The following is a 20,699-nucleotide window of genomic DNA, read 5'->3' on the forward strand; positions in this document are numbered from 1 at the left end:
TGATCTGGACTTCCATGCTGGTCATTTCCACCTTGAGTTATAATGATTTGTATAAACGTTCTAACTAGGTCCTCTCCTAGGTGGAAAAATTCTCTGAGGCAAGGCCACTTCTCATTTATCTTTACAGCCATGACCTGAAAGAGCACAGCATTGTAGCACATTTGGTAGCAACACAGATCCTAGAAGCAGACAGACTTGAGTAGCCTGGATGTTACTGCCTTGCTGTGACTTGAGCATACCCACTAAGATTTCTCTGCCTAGGTCTTCTTACCTGCAAAATGGAGTATAAATTCTTTCTCTGGTTTGTTAGGAAGATTAAACGAGAAAAAGTATATAAAATTTTAACTTGGTTCTTGGTACATAGTGAGTATTCATGAAATATCTATTGTTTCCATTTTTCCATTTTTGTTGCATGTGACAAACCCTCCATAAATATTTTTTGAATTATTGATTCTGTTTTTGAGGTTACATGAGGATCTGAGTGGTAAAATGCACAGAAGAGGTCTTACCTAGTTAATGTCATAGGGGAAGTGTCTTAAAACATAATTGCAATCAAGCATTTCTATTTTCAGATATATTGATGATTCATCCATTAAAGTTTCAACTTGTAGAGAACAGCTGTCACTTACTACCTAGTAATTTATTCTCATTCATATAAAAATGACATCCATGAGATATTATCAGATAGGGAAGACATAGGGGCAGGCTTATTTGAAAATGTACCCAGAATATTGCAATATTTCCCTCTGTAAAATGAACAATAAATCAAAAACCAAGATTAAGTCTAATTATATTTGTAATTTAGGAAATGAAAATAAGAAATATTAAGCATAATTGTTCAAATTAAATCAATTGGGACTGAAAACAAATGGGTTTATGAGCTGTTTATTGTTGTAAATAGTAACAAGAAAACCAGATGTTTTCTGAGAAATAGGTAGCAGATAATTATTTTCATACAACCCTTAATTATGGACTTTATAGATTGCCCTCCTTGGGTTCTCATATGGAAACACTTAATGAAGGATGTTGTGACTCAATCGGGCAAATATTATTGCATGCTTGAATTTCTTTTCTCAAACTATTGAAAGGTACAAGAGCATATGACTTCCCTAATCTCCTGATCATCCTCTCCTATTATACTTATTTCTGGCTGGATGGGGAAATGTTATATGAGCTACAAATTGTTGCTACAGTGGAAATGCAAACATTCTACGTCTACATTTCTTTTTTGAAAAGATTTCCCAAAAGAAAAGCTATTGTATTACATTAGGTGGGGAACAGAGGCATTTTTTGATGAATCTGCATACCATTTAAAGGGCCCCACACGTGCCATTCATGGTTTTTCTTTAGCCTTCACTTTCCTCGAAGATTTTAACAGGAATAAAGATAATGCTGATGCTCTTGCAAAGGATGAAATGCTGAAGGTGGAGTAAGATTAGAGGTAAGGAAATCATTTAGAGGAGTATTTAATCATCCAGGTGTAGCTTGATGAAGTCTTGAACTAGGATTAGTTTCTGTTATCTAAATATAAACTTTTTATCCTTTATACTTTTCTAGTTCAAGTTCTGGTGGTGAAGTGTTTCCTGTTAAATGGACTTACAATTTAATGAAGCAGTAAGCCATTTAAATCTAAACCTTATAGGGAGAAAGTGGATGATATACTCAGAGTTACTAGGGTTGAAACATAAATTCATTTGATTTCATGAGTGCTGGGGCCTCTGTGTGATTACTCAGTTCAAGTGGGGAATCTTTGAGAACCTTAAAGCAATGAACTCTGAGAAAGAAGGAGCTAGCTTAACTGATTGGAAAAGGCAGAAGGCAAAGCCCCAGAGCTGGGTGATGTGGAAGCTGGATTAACACATCATGTCATGCAGCAGTGGAAATTCTCCTCAGGTGAATAAGATGTCCCAGAAGATGCAAGGAAGTCATTCCCTGAGGGGTTGCCCTGACGTCACTAAATTAGAGTCAGTCTAAAATACCAGGCGTGATGGTGAAGGAGGATAAAGCGGCAAGAGGAGGAAAAAAGTTGCAGAGTAAAATAAAAAAAACAGTTAAAAAGTACAAAACGAAAATCCAAATCAGGGGTTGTCAAGAGCTGGAAGTGGAAGGAGTAGATTGATTGCATGATTCCTGTGGGAGTTACAAGGCTATATGCATTTGTCAAAACTCATAAATCTAGTTACATAAAAAGGGTAAATTTTTCTGGAGGTAAGTTATACTTCATTAAATTTGGATAAAGAATATTAAAAACAAACATGATTCACTTAGAAAGGTTAGCATGCTAATAGAAGTAAAAAAAAAAAAGACATATGTGAGTGATTTAATCCACAACAATTTTAAATTATACCTGTGGGTTAAGAGATGACCAGAGTTTAAAAAGAGGTGGGGCCGGCCCGATGGTCAAGTGGTTAAGTTCGCGCGCTCCGCTTTGGCAGCCCAGGGTCTCACTGGTTCGGATCCTGGGCACGGACATGGCACTGCTCATCATGCCACGCTGAGGCGGCATCCCACATGCCACAACTAGAAGGACCCACAACTAAAAATATACAACTATGTACCGGGGGGCACTGGGAAGAAAAAGGAAAAATAAAATCTTTTTTTTTTAAAAAAGAGGAAGATGGAAAATCTCATATTTCCATTTTTATCACTGGCTTAGTGATACTGTGTATTCTTTGAGTGCAGGAATTTCACATAGTTCTGTGTCAAGAATGTGGATCCAGAAGGCAGAGATAAGAGGAGATTGTGCTGAGTTTATCTTTCTAAACTGGTTTTTCATGGGTTGGGTTCTCCAGAAGCAAACAATGACATTGCATTTAGTCAACAAAGTGTTACTAGAGAAGGGGAGGAGGAGTAAACAAGACTGGGCAGAGAAGGAAATCCTATGGTGATGGACCCAACAAAGCCTTGGTCAACTAGGCATGGAGCTCTGGAGAGAACTCAGGTAATTGTCATCGGCATCTGTTGATCCTCCCTTAACCAGTCATGACAGTAGATAGACAGATACACCAATCTCAGGCTGCCTGAAATGTGGGGCAGAGCTGCCAGGCCTTCCCCCATTGCCTTGCCCAATCACTAGGTGAAGCCGTTTGCTGTAGCAGAGGCAGACTCTGAAGGCGCTGACACTGGAGGCTATCTACTGACAGCCCTCCCTGCAGCAAATCGCTATTTGAAGGGCATTTGGGTGGTGCATCTTCATATCTATCACAGTTCGCCTTTGTGCCACTGGCCATCTGCTGCTCCACATGAGTTCATGAATCAGCTCCTGGCGGAGCAGCATTCTGGTGGGCCTCTCCTCCTGAGAGGACTCTTAGAAGTAGGAGGTTAGTGAGACAAACGACAGCCCCTGACACAGCAGGTTGCTTGGAGCCATAATTTATACTCAGTTCTGATCTTCTCTCTCCTCCACTTTACATTCTACGCTTCCCTGACCCTCAGCTACCCCTCTGCTGACATCACTGAACCCTGACATCACACTGGCAGTGTGAACCAGACCCTCCTTGCCAAGGGGCCTGAGTCCCTGGTCACCATGCCCTTCTCAGCCTGCGGTTGACGTCCCTATTTACTGTCATGACTGGGTAAAGGGTTATCAATAGATGCCAATGTGGATCACCTGAGTTTCACATGGATTTCCTTCCTGCTCCAGCAGCCCTATTGCCTCCTGATAATCAGAGCCAATTGCCCTTGCCAAGAAAGTGATTCTTCTTCTTGCCTGTTGGTCCCCGGATACAAGGAACCCAACATGGCCAGGCAGCAGCCATAGGTCATCATTCAATGGGACCCTTTTCTGTGGCCTTTGGAAAGAATGTGTCCTTTTTGGGCAACAGCATCTCAAATACTTCAGAGCCCAGCACTGTGGGGACAAGAACACAAAGTCTCCCAATGGGTCATTGAGAGTGATGGTAAGTGGGGCCACTCCTCCATATGTTGTTTATTTGGGGAATACAAGGCTATTTAAGGGTTATTGATGTAATGCGTATACTGTACTCTGGAGGATGCTGCCCTATCCTTGCAGACTGCTGCCTCTGAGCTGGCATTCTAGCTGTCCTCAGCAGTCCATTGCAATGCTCTATCAGGCCAGAAACCTCTTTAATACAGTAAGTGTAATGACCCATAAATAACACGGTCAAGGGTCCTCTCCAGCATCTTCTTTGCTGAAAAGTAAGTTCCCTGATCTGATATGATATTATGTGGAATCACATGCTGGTAGATGAAACACTTCATAAGTCATCAGATAATAGTGCTGGCTGAGGTCCTGTACACAGAGAAGGCAAACCTGTATGTGAAATACATGTCTATTCCTGTGATAATAAAGTACTGGCTCTTCCACGATTGAAGGCATCCAATGCAGTTAACTTGCTACAAAGTGATCAGCTGGTCTCCTTGAGGAATGATGCCACATCAAGCTTTAGCATTGGTCTCTATCCCTGGCAGATTGAATATTTGGGAGAAGCAATACATAGATTAGCCTTGGTAAGTCGGTGTCCATACTTTTGGACCCAGGCATAGCCTCCATATCTGCCTCTGTGTTTGTGTGTCCATCATAACTGCACTGGAAGGGCCAATGACATAAACTGGCTGACATCAACCTACTGATCACTTTGAGCACTTGACTTCTTAGTGACTCTTCTGTGGTGAATGCTCTCTTGTGGGCATTAACATGGTATAAACATCTTCACACTGTACGACCATTCTCCTATGTTCATCCATATGCCTATATTCCAGACATATCTTTCCCCAATTTTCTAATCTTTTCTTTCCAGTCCTCTGACCAGCAGCCAGGTCATTTTCTAGTACCTATGAGTCTGTATATACTCTAACTTTGCGCCATGCCTTTGTTCACACAATATGGATGACCAGGCGCGCCATCTGAAGCTCTGCCCATTAGAAGGACTTCCCGTCATCACTGTCTTTCAAGGCTCCCTCTGAATAAGTCTGTAATACAGCAGTCTAGGCTGAGCTAACCTTCCATAAACCAAGTTTTGCCTTTTATCTCCTCCTTTATATAGCTGTCTGAGATCCCTCATACAGCCATGGATGTGGGCTAAAGGAGATGTGTTGATGCAGTTGTTGTGGATGCCGTGGGGGTCCAGGCTAACTGTTTGTGTAACTTGCTTGCACCCTCTGGTGCTGCTCACGCTTGATCCCAGATGCACCGTTGCCATTTTACAGTAGAGTGTTGCTGAGCCTGCCTGACTTTGTGACTTTGTAGGGTTGACAAGATCAAGCTGATGACCTGTCAATTTAATCTGCATGGTCATTTGATGTCCCATAAACAGGCATTCTATCTTTACCAGGGCCCAGTCACCAAAAGGTTTTCAAAAGGTCTAGAATACTACACTGCAGATAGCATGATCTTGCTCCAGAACCCCCAAGGACCTTCAACGTGATTCTCTCACTAGGGATTGCCACTAACCCCAGATGATATTTTTTATCTCCACTGATACAGCCAACACAATAGAGAGTGTTGAATTGTGTTTGTCAAGAAACGAGGACCTTTCTTCCTCTGGCCCTACTCAAAGACAGCAGCTTTTCACATCCTTCAGTCTACGGGCCAGAGCAGCATATCTGTGGATGTAAAACACTCTGCCTCTGAAACCCAAAGAGACAAACAGATGGCATACTTTCCTTTTCAAATAGGAGGTGCAAAGTGTAATCATTTCTATCTACTTTGGAGAGGATATCCTGGTGCACCATGGAACATTAGATTCTTACAAGTTTTACAGAAGAGAAAGGTCCCTGAATGTCACTGTGTTTATTTCCCACCTAGTGGAGTGATTCCTTGCCAAGAACTCCAATGTACTTGCTATCTCTTGCTCATTCAGCCTGACAAATATAATGCTATCAATGTAATGGATCAATGTGGTGTTCTGTGGGAGGTCTAGATGGTCAGATCTCTTCATGCTTTATTACAAGAGGGCAGGAGAGGCAGCAGAGGCTTAGAGCAGTGCTCTAAATGTATATTGTTGTCCATTCCATATGAATGTGAACTGTTTCTAATCCTCTTTTCTGCATGGCATAGAAAAGAATATATTTACCTAATCAATGACCCCATGCCATGTATTCAAGGTTGTATTACTCTGCTCTAGCAAAGACATCATTTCAGGATCATGGCAACAATCAAAGCTACTACATATTTCAGCTTTACCATCATCCTTCAGAAATCATCCATTTTCTGCAGGAGCCAGTTCAGTGAATTAAATGAAAACATTTAGGCCTTTAAGGCTGGCAGTGATCGCCTAAGCTCTCCCCCTGCTCCTTACCATGGGATACTGTTTTTAATTTACTCCCTTGGTTGGAAGCGGGTGAGTTAGTTCCTAGGGCCTCCACTTGGCCTTTCCCATTATAGTAACTTTTACCTCAAGGACCAAGGATCCAACGTGGGAGTTGGTCCAACTATCCAGTGTTTAAACCCTAGTTGGGAAACCACCACTGAATTGGGTCCATTGGCAGAGTGAACTCACTATAAGCTGGACCTTGGTAGAGCTCCATTTATTACTGGAGCTTATCTGCCCAAACACTAAGAAGGGCGTGATGATACTTCAGGTCCTTACGCATCAATGTCCACTCTTTCATTCTGTCCTTCAGTCCTCATGATATCTGGATTCCCCCCTTTCCCAGTGAAATGGCTGTGGGTTCCTTTAGGGAAAGACCAGGGGAATTATTTACATATAATTGTCATGTGTTGCAGGGTTGTTTCTCCTAGGAACCAGCCACCTCTGTAATCAAAGTGTTCTGGTTCTAAAAATTATCACACCTACAAACAGAGCAAACAAAGATTTGTGATTTTTTTCAGGGTGGGGGAGAGTGACTGCCCTCTGCCTCCCCTCCCAGTGACCCAACTTTGATTTCTTCTGTTGGTTGATGATGAGTAGTGACCTTGTCAGCTGTCCATCTACTGTGCCCTTTGGTATGTCATGTTCTATTAATCATCTTAAGTGTCTGTAGATGAGCCCCCCTGGGATGCCAGACCAAGATTTTTAGTCATTGCAATAATCGTGGTCTCCTGATTTCTGGTAGTTAAGCACTGTTACCTGAAGTTTCTTTGAGACCTTATCAGTTCCACTCTTGTCAGGGAGCCTAATTCTATAACATCCTCTCTTGAAGAGGAGAGCCACCACTGAACATTCTAGTGATGCTAGTGCCCCTGTCACCAGCACATTCCTGATGGCCTTGTTAAATGCTGTGCTGTAGGGTCCTCCCCAGAGAATAGAATCATCTGGTGTTTTGGTTATACATAATACATACATTCCTGCATACAAACTTCCCTGAGCTGTTTAATGGTTTCCTTCACCATCTGTCATGGAAATTCTGGTATTTCAGCTTTGTTCATTGTGATGTTTAATTTTATGTATCAACCTAGGCTAGGCAGCTGTTAGGTCAAACTGCAGTCTAGACGTTTCTGTGAAGGTATTTTTTAGATGTCATAAACATTTAAATCTGTATATTCCTTAAAACAAATCTCACTCTCTTTCTATCCTATTGATGCTATGTCTCTGGAGAACCCTGGTTAATACACTCATCATGGAGCCTTTCTAGTACAGAGTTCACACCACCTACTTGGGTAGTTAGCATGTCAAAACCTGTATCATGAGAAAGCACTGCTCTTTTCGGTTCCTGGACGCAATTCCGTGTGTGTGTGTGTGTGTGCGTGTGTATGTGTGTAGGCTTCCCTACACCACCAAGCAATTCTCACACACAGCAGAGTGTCCAAGAATTCAACTCAGTTCTGACACTTGTGGGCTCAGTCCCACAAGACCGCCCTCCAGCTCAGATGCCAATCACAAGTCCAGGTTTTTACCTGAACTTCTGACTGGCTATAACTCAGAGGTTCCCATAATCCCTTCCTTGGGTTTGAGTAATTTGCTAGAAGGGCTCACATAACTCAGGAAACCTGTTTATTCACTAGATTGATTTATTACAAAGAATATTAAGGAGTAGGATTTACTAGCCAGATAAAGAGATACATAAGGTAAGGTCCCAAACAAAGGAGCTTCTGTCTTTTTGGAGCTTGGGATGTGGCACAGTGGAAGCATTCTGGTCCCCCAACCTGGAAGCTCTCCAAACCCCTTCCTTATGGGTTTTTATGGAGTCTTCATTACATAGCATGATTGATTAACTCATTGGCCATTGGTGATGATTCAATCACTGGCCCCTTTCCCCTCCCCAGAAATCAGGAGGTGGAACTGACAGTTCCAACCCTCTATTCATGGTTGGTTCCCCTGGCAACCCACCCCATCCTTAAGTGCTTTCCAAAAGTCGCCTTCGCTAACATAGACCCAGCTGTGGTGTAAAGGGGCTTGTTATGAATGTTATGAATAAGACACTCCTTTCACGTTTATGGCTCTAAAGTGTTTTCAGAAACTGAGGACAAAAGACAAAATATTATAACAAGAGATGTTCCCATTGCTCTTATCCCTCAGGAAATTCCAAGGGTTTAGGGAGTTGTGACCCAGGAATTGTGGATGAAACCAAATATATATGGTCATCTGAATGGTGACTCTTAAATTTATAAGAATTTAAATTTCTTATAAACCACAGTATTGCAAGTACGAAGTCAATCAATGATTTCCTATCTAATTTTATGTTTTGACCCCTTTGATTAAGCACCTTTAGAATCCAGTCATGAAAGACTCCCCCACTTCCACTGGGAAAGTCTTGTACCTTCTTTGGGGTACAGTCCTTTTACTCCCATAGATACTATTTACTCCATACATCTAAGTAATCTGATACTTTGCTCTCACCAGTGCATACCTTCTACTGATATCCCCCAACACTGCTGACAAGTTTTAACAAATGGACCACCACATTGTTGCAGAAGCTGTTTGTGATGGGGTCCTCACTGCCAGCCAGGTGATGAATAATACAGCTCTAAAATCCTGTAGCTATACCTGCTTTCTCAGACCCCTCCTGATACCGACTTTTAAAAGCTGGATTACCTAAAAGCAGATTCTGAGAAGAAGTTTGGGGTACAATACATATTCGGAATCAGCACGTAAGAAGGGAAAGGGGAGTTAGCAGGATTAGGCAGAAGAGAAAATCAAACTGTGCTGCAAACCAGCAGAGATCTCTGGAGCAAGTGTTGCCCACCAGTGTATCTCACGTTGGGCCAGATGACTGGGTTTTTATACATCTACCATATTCGGTCACCAGATGCAGGCTACCCAAAAAAGGAGGTGACATCAGAAGATGTGACTTCTTGAGGCAGAACTTGAAATTGCTGACATGTGGAGGCTGCCTGCTGACCACACTCTCTGCATCCAGGCTGCATCTGGGAGCTAGGAAACACAACTGTCTACCACATGGTATCAAGTTGCCAAAGACAGGAGACAAAAAAAAAAACAAACAAGAAACAAATTTTCCCTGTGTCTCAGACCTGATTTTCCTAAGGAAAACTATTAGCAGGTCCATTTACTGTTCAGCAATTTTCTACTAGTATTCTTCCACTGGTTTCTAATTAGAGGAAGTGATAGAGAATAGGAGCTAAGGAGGAAAGTGTGGCAGATTGTGTTTTCCAAAAATGGCTGCAAGAAACTTTCCCATCCCACATGCTTTCCTAAAATGGATCCTTGCTATTCCCTCTCTAAAGGTGGAGTCTAATTCCTCTTCTCTTATGTGGCAGGTAGAATGCCTTCCCAAAGACATCCACACTCTAACCCGGGATCCTTTGTATATGTTGTTTCAGGGCAAAGGGGACTTTGCAGATGTAAGTAAGGTTATGGGCCTATTCTAGGGAGATTATCCAGGTGGGGACAATCTAATTGTACAAATCCTTAAAAGAAGAGAACTTTCTCCAGCTGGAGGCAGGAGAAATGATGCAACGAAGGGGAAGTCAGAGAGATTCAAAGCATGAGAAAGCCTCTAGGCACTGTTGCTTTTTGAAGCAGGAGGGGGAATGTGATGAGAAACAGTGGTGACCTTAAGGAGCTGACAGCTACCAAGGAAATGGGGACCTCAGCCCTACAACTGCAAGGACCTGAATTCTGTAAGCAACCTCAATGAGCTTGAAAGCAAAATTTCCCCCAGATTCTCAGACTCAGAGCAGAGGAACCTGTCAAAGTCACTCAGACTTCTGACTTACGGAAGTGTGAGTGCATAAATTTGTGTCATTTTAGGCCACTAATATTGTGATATTTATTACAGCAGCAATAGAAAACTACTACGGACTTATGATTCACTAGTTACAAGTAGACTGCAGTGGAAGAGACGCTGCATAACTTCTGAATTTGTCAACCTCCACTTAGTCCTTGGAAGGCTGGCTTTCAGTAGGCTGTCTTTCAGAACTCAGCCATCATGCTCTAGGAATCCCATGCCTTAAGGAGAAACCATCCTGCAGTGCTCTGATAAGGACATCCAGGTGAGCCCAGCCTTTGAGTCATTCCAGCCCAGGAACCAGACATGTAATTGAAGAAGCCCCTAAATGATGTTAGGATCCTGTGTTCCAGCCTTTCCAGTCGAGAATCCAGATATTATGGAGCAGAGATAAACCATCCTGTTCTGCAAACGGAATCCATGAGCCTAATGAAATTGTTGATTTATACTCAATTTAAAAATTTTTACACAAAATAACTGCAGCAGAAAGGAAGGAAGAAAAAGCTCTCAAATGAAAAAAAGGGATAATCCTTCAAGACCCCATACCTAGAGCGGAAAAGAAATAAAATTCTCTCTAGAGCAGTTATGAGGAGGAGGCATTTTATTCTCAAGTTACAATTTGGTTGAATGACAGAGGAAGAGAACATCTTTCTATGCACTATTCTACAACTGGGTCTGTAGCTCCTATATGATAACGGTTCTTCTTATAGTTAATCAAAGATGTATGTGTAATCTTAACTGAAAAGAAACATTTAATGTAAGATGCCAGTGAAGTCATACATTTTTCCATATAAAACTATTTCTGGATTTTGTGATTGTCCAATTTGTTCTTTAAAAAATGATTAAGGAGGGGGCCTGTCCCCTGGCTGAGTGGTTAAGTTCACGTGTTCTGCTTTGGTGGCCCAAGGTTCACTGGTTTGGATCCTGGGTGCAGACCTATACACCACTGATCAAGCCATGTTGTGGCAGCATCCCACATAGAAGAGATAGAATGACCTACAACTAAGATATATACAACTATGTGCTGGGGCTTTGGGAAGGAAAAAAAAAAAAAGAGGAAGATTAGCAGCAGATGTTAGCTCAGGGCCCATCTTTCACACCAAAAAAAAAAAAAAAATTAAGGAGATAAACGTTAATCAAATATCGAACCTTAGTTAATTTTACATTGTCTTTTCCCACTCAAATTACGTCAAATCAGTTTGTTTTACTTAATCACATTATTTTATTTCTGAAGGACTATTTCCTAAATATGTACATATTTTACACATAATAATACCACCTTAATTTCGGTTAAGCTTTACAATTTAGAGAGCAATTCCATTTACATTATATGGTTTATAATAACCAAATTAAGTTTTATTACTTATGAAGAAAGTGAAGTTTAAACATCTTTGTGTCTTTGCCAAAGTTGTGCGTTAGCAAAGTACCCAACTAGGCCTATATCCAGTTATTCAGATACTTTGTATCTGGAATACTCATTTTAGACATTGTATTGCCTTTTTAACACGGTATTTATTTTATGCATTAAAAATCAAGCTTGATATGATAACACAAGTCCACAGAAATATTTGTCTTTAATAGTTATAGAAGTGAATAGTAAAAATAATCCAAATATCCATCAGTATGTGAATTGATAAAGAATTTGTGGCATTTCCACACACTAGAACACTACCCAGTAACGAAAGGTACCAACTACTGATGCGTACACGCAAGAATATGGATGAATTAAAGAGAAATATGCAGAACAAAAGAAGCCAAATGCAAAAGAGAATATATTACATCATTCCATTCATATAACATCTTAGAGTAGGGAAAACCAATTAGCCTATGATAAAAACCAGATTAGCAACTGCCTGAGGTGTGGGGAGGACTGAATAAAAATATTCAGTCATCAGAGGCAGAAGAGAACTGTCTGGGATAGTGGAAGTGTTCCATATCTTGATTGGAGTGGTGGTTGAATGGGTATATAAATTTGTGAAAACTCATCAAACCGTACACTTAAAATGCATGCATTTTAATATATGTAAGCTATACTTCAGTAAAGCTTATTTAAAATAAAATAAAGCTGCTATATTGACAAAGAAATCCACAATTTCTGGTTGAGTCTTTGGCATCATGAAAGAAAGCCCATTCTCCTTCATACAAACTACGAGGAAGAACTCTACCTGACTTTTTTGAAATATATCACTGAGTCTGGCTAACCTTTCAACTCAATACCCAGGATAGTCTATTCCAGATTAGACTGAAAAAAACTTACAAAGAATATCATTCAGGAAACCCAATATCTCAATATTCATACTCTGATGTGTACATATAAGTAAACACAATTATGTGGCAGGTGTAATCATAGCCTTAGGACCATAATCAGTCTGAAAATTAAAGAAATAGTGTATACTCTGCTTGAGAGAACCACCACTACTTACATCTAAAATGTTTATCACAGTGCCTGGCATGTAATAACTGCTTAATAAATATGTCGAATAAATGAAATTCATGAAGATAAATATTTCAAAGCCATGATTGGATTCCATGGCTCTGGACCTGCACTGATAAATGAAATTCTGGTGGACCAAGGAAAAAAAATCCACAAAATCAGTAAACCTCAGGTGATCACCTGCCTTGCTACCCTCCAGCCCAAAGCACAGGGTGAAAGAGCGGAGGCACATTCCATCCCTAGGCGCGGATTTGAAACCTACATCACATTGCACGTAACAGATCTCATACAGATTATTTCTTAGGAAAAAATTTATAAGAAGTGATAATTCAAGATCACATCAACAAAGTCCCAGAAAAATTAACTACCATAAAGGAATCAATTACTGTTATATAGCAAAACAGCATATAACAAATATGCAGTTTGGGTCAATTCTTGGCAGATGGAAAGCAGAAAAAGAGCTCCTAAATGGAAAGCAAAAGGTCAATATGGCCTTAACTCTAACCAAAGGAACAAAGTAAGGGCAGTTGAAGACATAACTTCCTGAGAAGCAGGGGGCTGAGAGTATTTTAGCGTGAAAGTCTCTTGTGACCTGTGAGGCATTATGTAAACACAAACAATGACTAACCCTTCAAGGACATTACAGGCACATGGCAAGTCATACAGAGGTTACAAGTTAAGCAGGTAACCGTGCGGTTGCATTTTATAAAGCATCCTGATCAACACTGCTGTCCAAAATATGACAAGTAAACAATTATTTTTGGTTAATTAGGAAAAAACTCTACCATTATTTGTTAAGATTATGCATAATCTCTGTGGATACTTGTACCCTTGAAGTGCTTGAAAGTGCCATAGAGTTTTAGAAGGTGAAGTAAATGAAGTGAGCCACCTAAGACCACATGTACAGGAAAAGGCGCTGAAGCCTGGGTTCCTCAGTGCCATATGCAATCATTATTGATCCATTTAATAAAATTCATTAAGTATCAAACACTTATAAAGCCACTATCTACAAGAGCCATGCCAGAAAAGTTTATAGTTTATGATGAAAACTTTTAATCCCAGTTTCTAATTTTACATGCTTTCAGGAAAATTAGAATATTCAGGTGAAGGCATCTATAAGACACTTATAATTGGAATCCACTAAGCTTGCTTTATGGATAGCACTAAATAAAATGTAAAATTAGAAAATATCAATGGACAGAAGTTTAAATGCAGGATCCATGGAGAGATTTTTGGAGCCCCAAAGGTCATTTATTTTAACAAAAGACCTCTCCGGGCTATTGCACAGTTATTAAAAGGCACACCATTCAGCAATGTCCAACATGGTTGTTTTTTCTTTTTTCTTCTTTGTAAAATGAGAGTAGATTTGCATTCTCCACAGTTCTATGGGAGGCTTCCATAGCAGATAGTTCCAAAGGAGCCTATATGGATGTACTCAAGATATAAATCTAGAAGCAGTGGAAAGATGTCTCTTATACTTTGTACATTCTATGAAACCAGGTCACAACGATCATATTCACAGCTGCCAGCCAGCTTCAATCTCAGTCACAGTATGCTGCCACTGGATGGCAGGTGCACATTTGTTTTCACTCAGGCTGAGGAGAATATTGGGACATTTGGTCTTTTGTCCTTAGTTAAAACTGATCTACTGTGTATAGTTTACACATACACACGCACCTACTTTAATTTCAGAGTTGTGCCATGAAAAGACTGTTATACATCAATTTGGGGTTGTGAGAATACATATTTTTAGCCTTGACTTAGGAACACATTACAGCATTCTCATAAGCTCAATGTTTCATTGGGTCTTTATGCCATTATGATTTATAATCTTATTAAATAACATCTTCTATTGGTAGGAATAAGCTAGGCTATGTTCTCATGACAAATAGAGCCCAGAATTTCAATGACTTAACACAGTAATGGTTTCTTTCTCACACAAAGGCCAGTGCACGTCAAGCAGACTTTCTGTATCTTTTAGTGACTCCATTTTGTAGCTACTCCACCTGAAACACAAGGCTGTTAGAGCACGGAAAGGCAGGAAGGAAAGAGGCAAACTGGCTCTTAACTCGCTTTGCCCAGAAAAGACATATGTCACTTTCATTCATACTCTAATAATTAGAACGAGTCACATGGCCCCAATATAACAGTAAGAGAAGCCAGGAAACATGGTGTCATGCAGATCATGGATACTGTGAGCACCCACAGCCTCTATCACATATCCATTCCTGAAAGTCATGCAATCATCTCTTTCCTCCATTTGGCAAACATTATTAATTACCTTTTATCCACAAGAATTTGTGCTAGATGCTGAAAGATTACAGAGATGAATAAAATGACATCGCTATCCTCCAACATCCTGAAAAGTAGAGAGAGAGAAAAAAATTATACAGCCATACTGTGAAGCAGAAGGGAAACGCCCCAAATAGAGGTATACACCATATTCCATGGGAAAGAGCACAGAAGATGGAATTAATTCTTATTGAAAGAATTTTTGAAATGCTAGAGAGGTGATGATATATTTGCTGGGCCTTAAAGGAAAAATGGTTTAGACAAATTTGATATGGAAAAGAGGATGAGGAAAGAGAAAAGAGAAAAATATGAGAAGATATGGCATGGTGGAGGAATGAAGAAGGGCCAGAGAACCTGGAATATGAGGACGTGGGTGCAAAGTTTGGGCTTGATTAGTTTATACGTTATGTATGTATTCACTCATTTATTCATTTGTGGAACATGAGTTGCTAGAATATTGCTATTCTTTGTTTCTCCCATTATTTCACTTTATGAATAGAAATCAAGGCAGAAATTTTACCCAAAGCATTTCAACTTCTGATCATATGGTTTGCTTTTTCCCTAAATTGCATTTTCTTCTCCAATTCTGAACAATATTAAGACTATAAGTTATAGGATAAATTGACTGGATTTATTTCCACCTAATTCTCCTTTCAGATTTCTTTTTTTTTTTTTTTTTTAAAGATTTTATTGTTTCCTTTTTCTCCCCAAAGCCCCCCGGTACATAGTTGTGTATTCTTCGTTGTGGGTTCTTCTAGTTGTGGCATGTGGGACGCTGCCTCAGCGTGGTCTGATGAGCAGTGCCATGTCCGCGCCCAGGATTCGAACCAACGAAACACTGGGCCGCCTGCTGCGGAGTGCGCGAACTTAACCACTCGGCCACGGGGCCAGCCCCTCCTTTCAGATTTCTTTCTAATCCATCCAAATATGTATATGGTGTGCCCAGCCATAGCAACAAGGCAATTTTGAAATGAATCCCCAAATACTAACACTGGGGCAGTAGGTAAATTGGATCCAGAGTTTTAATTGTTGCAAAAACAAGACTTAAAAAGAAAACTTGCTATGGTTATGACATAATGCTATGTGTAATACAGTTGAGGAGTTTGGCCATGGGTTAAATAGACCAAGAAGATGAGACTGTAAAAAATACAGGACAACAAAGAAAAATCAAAGAGAAGCAAAAGGGAGAAAAGGGTCAAGATTCAGGAAATAGATGGTTTTCTTCTTTCTCTTCTTTGAAAGGAAGTAAAAGTGATGAATGAGCAGAAAAACTATCAACAGCAAACACTTAAGAACATGACCTTGAAATGTGTGTCTTGCTGTTTCTTTTCAAAATTCAACATTCTTTTTTTGTAATGAAAATGAACGGTTTATAGTCACTGCTAGAGAGTCCATCATTATCAAATGCCTATTATATCTTATTCAGATGTCAATTTACACATTTTTAGCTTTAAAAAAGTCTAAAGTCCTTTCTAGAATTTCCTGCCTTAATTTCTTAGTTTCCAAACTAACTCTCTCTCTGCAAAACTGTCTTCCAAACTTTTGGAAGTTACTAATAACAGCCACTGTTTATTCATCTCATATTATCCACCACCCACTTCACTATATCATCTCACCTAAATGTTATGACAGCAATAAAAAGTTGATATTATTTCAAGTTTGTAGTTGCAGAAACTAGAATTCAAATTTTGTCCAAGCTTATAGATTAGCTATGGCAGAAGTAAACAATGTGAATTTAGCCAAGTGGCTCAACAGGTCTGTTGCCAAATTCGTAAAATGTGAATAATCTAATACGGTCATTGTATTAATTAATAACCCATATTAGTACAGTACCTGACAATGATAAGCACTTAATACATAAGTGTAATTATTATTATTATTATTACTATTATTGCCATTTTGATTCTTTGCCCCTTGGACATAAAGCTCCAGTTATTTCAACTAAATTATCTTGGCTTCTTATAAATGATTTAAGTTCTAGAATAGACAGGAAAATCTTTAGGAAGTTATATTACTATCTAGGACTAACATAGCATTTTATCTTCCCCACTTTTAGGAGCAGAAACGGGGGGGGGGGAGGCTGTTAAACTGACAAAAGACTGCAACATGAGCTCTCAGATCCAAGTCCACGTGTATTCTGCTGGACAGTTTCTTTTTCTTTAAGCAGTAATGCAACTTAAAGACATCAAAGGAACCCAGCCTAAAACTTCATTCCTAGCCCTTCCTCTTTCTAACTTCCCCAAGAAACACGTTCTAGACTTGCAAGAAAAACAATAAAGGGAGAACAAACCAAACCAGTGACTGTGGAATTACCATTATCTCTAGCCCTGTTCATTGCGAAGTAACTAAACCCCATTTTGAAGAATTCAGTCACTTGAGAAACAAAAAGTGAAAGGAATCATTTACAAATGACTTTCATTTCTTTCCTATTTTCAAGGTCTTCTTGTGCTATTTTGTATACTCCCTCTCTCACGGTGTAAACTTTATTTTTCCCTTAGAACGGTTCGGTTGGTGCGCCCCCTCTCCCTGGTCCCCCAAACCGCCTCTATGGAAAAATGGTCCGACACTTGGCCTCCAAGCTCACGATGAGAACCTGCTGGTCTCCGCACTGTGCCAGGCCCTCCTCCTTTGCCTGCTTCCCTCTCCTACAGCTTGCACACCTCCCTGGGGTGTCTAAACAGAGATACCGCACACGTGGCTCCTAGGTTAGGCGCCAAAGTGCTTCGGATCAGGTGCGTCGCGACCGGTCTCCCTGGCTTTTGCCCTTCCCTCTGGGTCAAAACTAAAATCCGAAGTGGAGCGCCCCGAGCCACAAAGCCCTGTCTCCAGCGCGGACAGTCGCTCGGAGCATGCTCAGTCGGCCCCGAGGCCCTGGGCGGCGGCTGCCCCCCGCCCCCCGCGACCGCCGGGCTCCCGCAAAGCCGCGGCCGCCGCCCCGCCCCGCCCCGCGCGGCCCCCCCGGCGCGCCCGGGCACCCACAAGGGCGCTCGCCAGCCGCACCTCCCGCCCCGCCGCCGCCGCCTCCTCTGGTTGCGGCGGGCGAGGACACGTCAGGGGCCATAAATAAATAAATAATTCCATTCAGCCGGGGACAGCGCGGCGCGCCGGCTGCGGCCAGGGGGCACGGAGAGCTGCAGCGCCCAACCCGGGCCGGCCACCAGGTAAAGGCAGGCCCCCGGGAGGCCGGGAGGAGCCGGCGCAGAGCCGGGCGAGCCGCCCGAGCCACCCCCCGCGCCTGTAGCGATGATGGCCAGCCTGGGACCGAGCGCGCAGCCGAGCTTGCCCGCGAGCCCTTATATAGACAAAATCCCCGGCGCCGCCGCCCGAGGAGCGCGCGGCCGGGGCGCGGGGCTGCGGGGGCGCGCGCGGCCGGCGGGAGCCCGAGGGTCCCGGCGGCCACGTGCGCGCGGCACGGAGGTGCCCGCGCTCAGGGTCCTGCACCGGGCACTGAGCGCGCAGTCTCTTGGCGCTGCTTCCCGCCCAGCTTGTGCCCGCTGCGCTTCTCTCCAGCATCCCGCCCTGGGCCCCGAGCACCCGGGGGTGGCCTCGTTGCCGCAGGAGGTGGGGACGGGGGTGGGTGGTGACAGTGTCTGTAGGGAGCGTCTTCTCTTTTAGCAGATGATCGGGGCGCGGGAAGGCTGGGAGGAGGGGAAGAAATACCAGCGGGGTCGTCTTTCTTCCTTTTCGGTCCCCAGGTAGCTTGGCGGGGACACAGGCTGATGGAAAGATGTGTGCGGGCACGGCCTGAGCCCGGGCATAAAGGGAGCGTGAGTGGACAGGGGCCCCTCGTGGAGAGCCTGCGCCTCCTGGGTTCAATCTGGGTTCCCTCGGCCGCGGCGCCGGGGCCCCTGCCGGCCAGGTAGCGCAGGAGGTGGGCGAGGCGGCCCAGGTGCGATCGGCCTCGTCTCCGCGGATGCTGCTCCGCCGCTGCTCTCTCCACTCCCTTTGCTCCCTGACTTCCGCGAAAGGGATTGCAGACTGCCTTGGCAAGGGCGGTGGTGACCAAGGCCACTTTCCTGGTAGGGCTGGCAAGGGAAATTTGTGGTCTACTCCAGGGATATTAAAATCACACATACACACACCCTACCAGAGGAGAGGAAATGAGCGGTTTCTCGGGAAGTGACTTTGCCTCCCCTTCCTGGAGAAGTAGTACTGAGTGGGCTGGGTTGAGTGAGGGAGGGCTGGTGGTAGGTAGTAGAAAAGCTAATATTTCATGTCCTCCTCCCTTCCCGGGTCCAGTAAGAGACGCTGCACAGTAATAAAATCGCGGGCAGTCATGGGGGTGATGTGAAAGAGACTGTGCAGGAGGAAAGTGGGCGCTCGGTGCCCCTTCTTGGCACCCTGTGTTTTATGGCTCAGCGCAAACTGGGGGCTCAACAGGGCTGCAAACTGTCAGCAGACACATTAGCTTGGATGTGCTGTGTCGTTGGAACCCAAGTACTAAATGTGCATTTGGGAGAGTGTGGCTGAAAAAGAAGAGCTGGCTGGTGGCTGCAGAGAGTGGATAAGGGTTGAACAAGGTGACCCTGATTTAGTCCTGATGAAGCAATCCCAGCCCTGCTTTCTGCTTCTGAGCACATTGCATTTCAAACAATCCCAGTGAGCCAGAGAGTGAATGATCTTAGTGAAAGAGAAGGATGATTACTTTAAGCAGTGCGTTGTGTAACAACTCATAAAGTCAGAAACTGTTTTTTTGCGAAAATCATATCACCAGTTTGCAATTACCTACTGCTTCTTCCCCCAGGGAGTGTTTTAATAATGGTAAATGAAATTTTAATACCCATTTCCCATGCCCAAGTTAGTGCATCTTCCTATAAATGCTCAGTTTATTTCTAGACATTCATTTACTCTTTTATAATATCTGACTTAAATTTTTGGCCTTGAGCCCTCCTTCTCCTCAGGAGGGCAAAGTGACCTAAAGAAATATCCCCAATCCAGAGTCATCTTCCTGGATTGCAGATCTGAAATAAAAGGAAGTTTTCGTTTGCTTTTACTTCTATATTCATTCACCAAACATTTTTTGAGACATTCAAATGGAAAAAGCTAATTAACTTTAGAGTTAAACCTAGATTTCAAGAACAGTTCTGCACTTTTGTTGAGTTAAAGTAAAAAGGTTGAGTAATTATTTAACAATCTCATGTTCGATTTTTCTTATCCATCAAGTGGGATTGGTGGTATCTACGCTGAAGTGCTATTATGAGGAACAAAGTGTATGGAAAAACAACTAGAATATAGACTAACTGTTTTTGAACCTCTGAGATCATTCCAGACACTGCAGTGTGGTTACCAAGATGAATGAGGTTGAAATTCTGCTCTAAAAAATTCACATCTGGTCATCCAGGTTAATCTCCTTTTCCTACTTGCCTTCAGTCAGTTTTCTCCTCAATGGAAGAGACGTATGTCACAAAGACCTAGAAGGGGATTTAGCAGCAGCAAGAAATGTTCGTAAGATCTGCTAAAAGGCAAATTTGAGAAGGGTACCTTGCCTTGGAAAGCTGTGTATTCAGCCCCACCCTTTTGCCTGTGGAGGATTTTCTTCCTGCTGTGAGAGGAGGACGCCCCTTCCCTGAAGAGTATCTTTGCCAATAAATTGATTTCCATTCTTTGAGAGAAGAGGCTGAGCTCCCGTTTCTTCTACAATTTGGACAGACTATAATCCACTCACTCCAAGAAGTCCAAGAGTATAGTAAGTGTAACAACATCTCTGTAATGCTCACCGCGTTCCAGGCCCGGTGCTACCGCCTCCTTGTATTAACTCCTTTTATCCCCCTAACAACCCTGTGAGGTAGGTCTGTCAATATCTATATTTGCTGCAGAAGGCTTTAAGCACAGAGTTAAGTAATTTGCTCAAATGGCACAGCTGGTAAGTGGCTGAGCTGGGGCA

General features: G+C 42.4%; 1 protein-coding gene across 4 annotated transcripts in view; it reads left to right on the top strand.

Moving 5' to 3' along the window:
* Window positions 1–17,757: 17,757 nt before the first annotated feature.
* Window positions 17,758–20,699, top strand: part of SLC16A7 (solute carrier family 16 member 7) — a 152,849-nt gene continuing 149,907 nt past the window's right edge. For 3 of the 4 annotated variants that reach the window (XM_070270318.1, XM_023643907.2, XM_070270319.1), the window contains exon 1: window positions 17,835–17,976. The gene's annotated coding sequence lies outside the window, so the exon portion shown is untranslated. Of the gene's footprint in view, window positions 17,977–20,699 lie in introns of all 4 variants that reach the window. The other variant, XM_023643906.2, reaches the window with a different exon arrangement.

Source organism: Equus caballus, chromosome 6 (genome assembly GCF_041296265.1).
Source record: "Equus caballus isolate H_3958 breed thoroughbred chromosome 6, TB-T2T, whole genome shotgun sequence".
Classification (NCBI taxonomy): domain Eukaryota; kingdom Metazoa; phylum Chordata; class Mammalia; order Perissodactyla; family Equidae; genus Equus; species Equus caballus.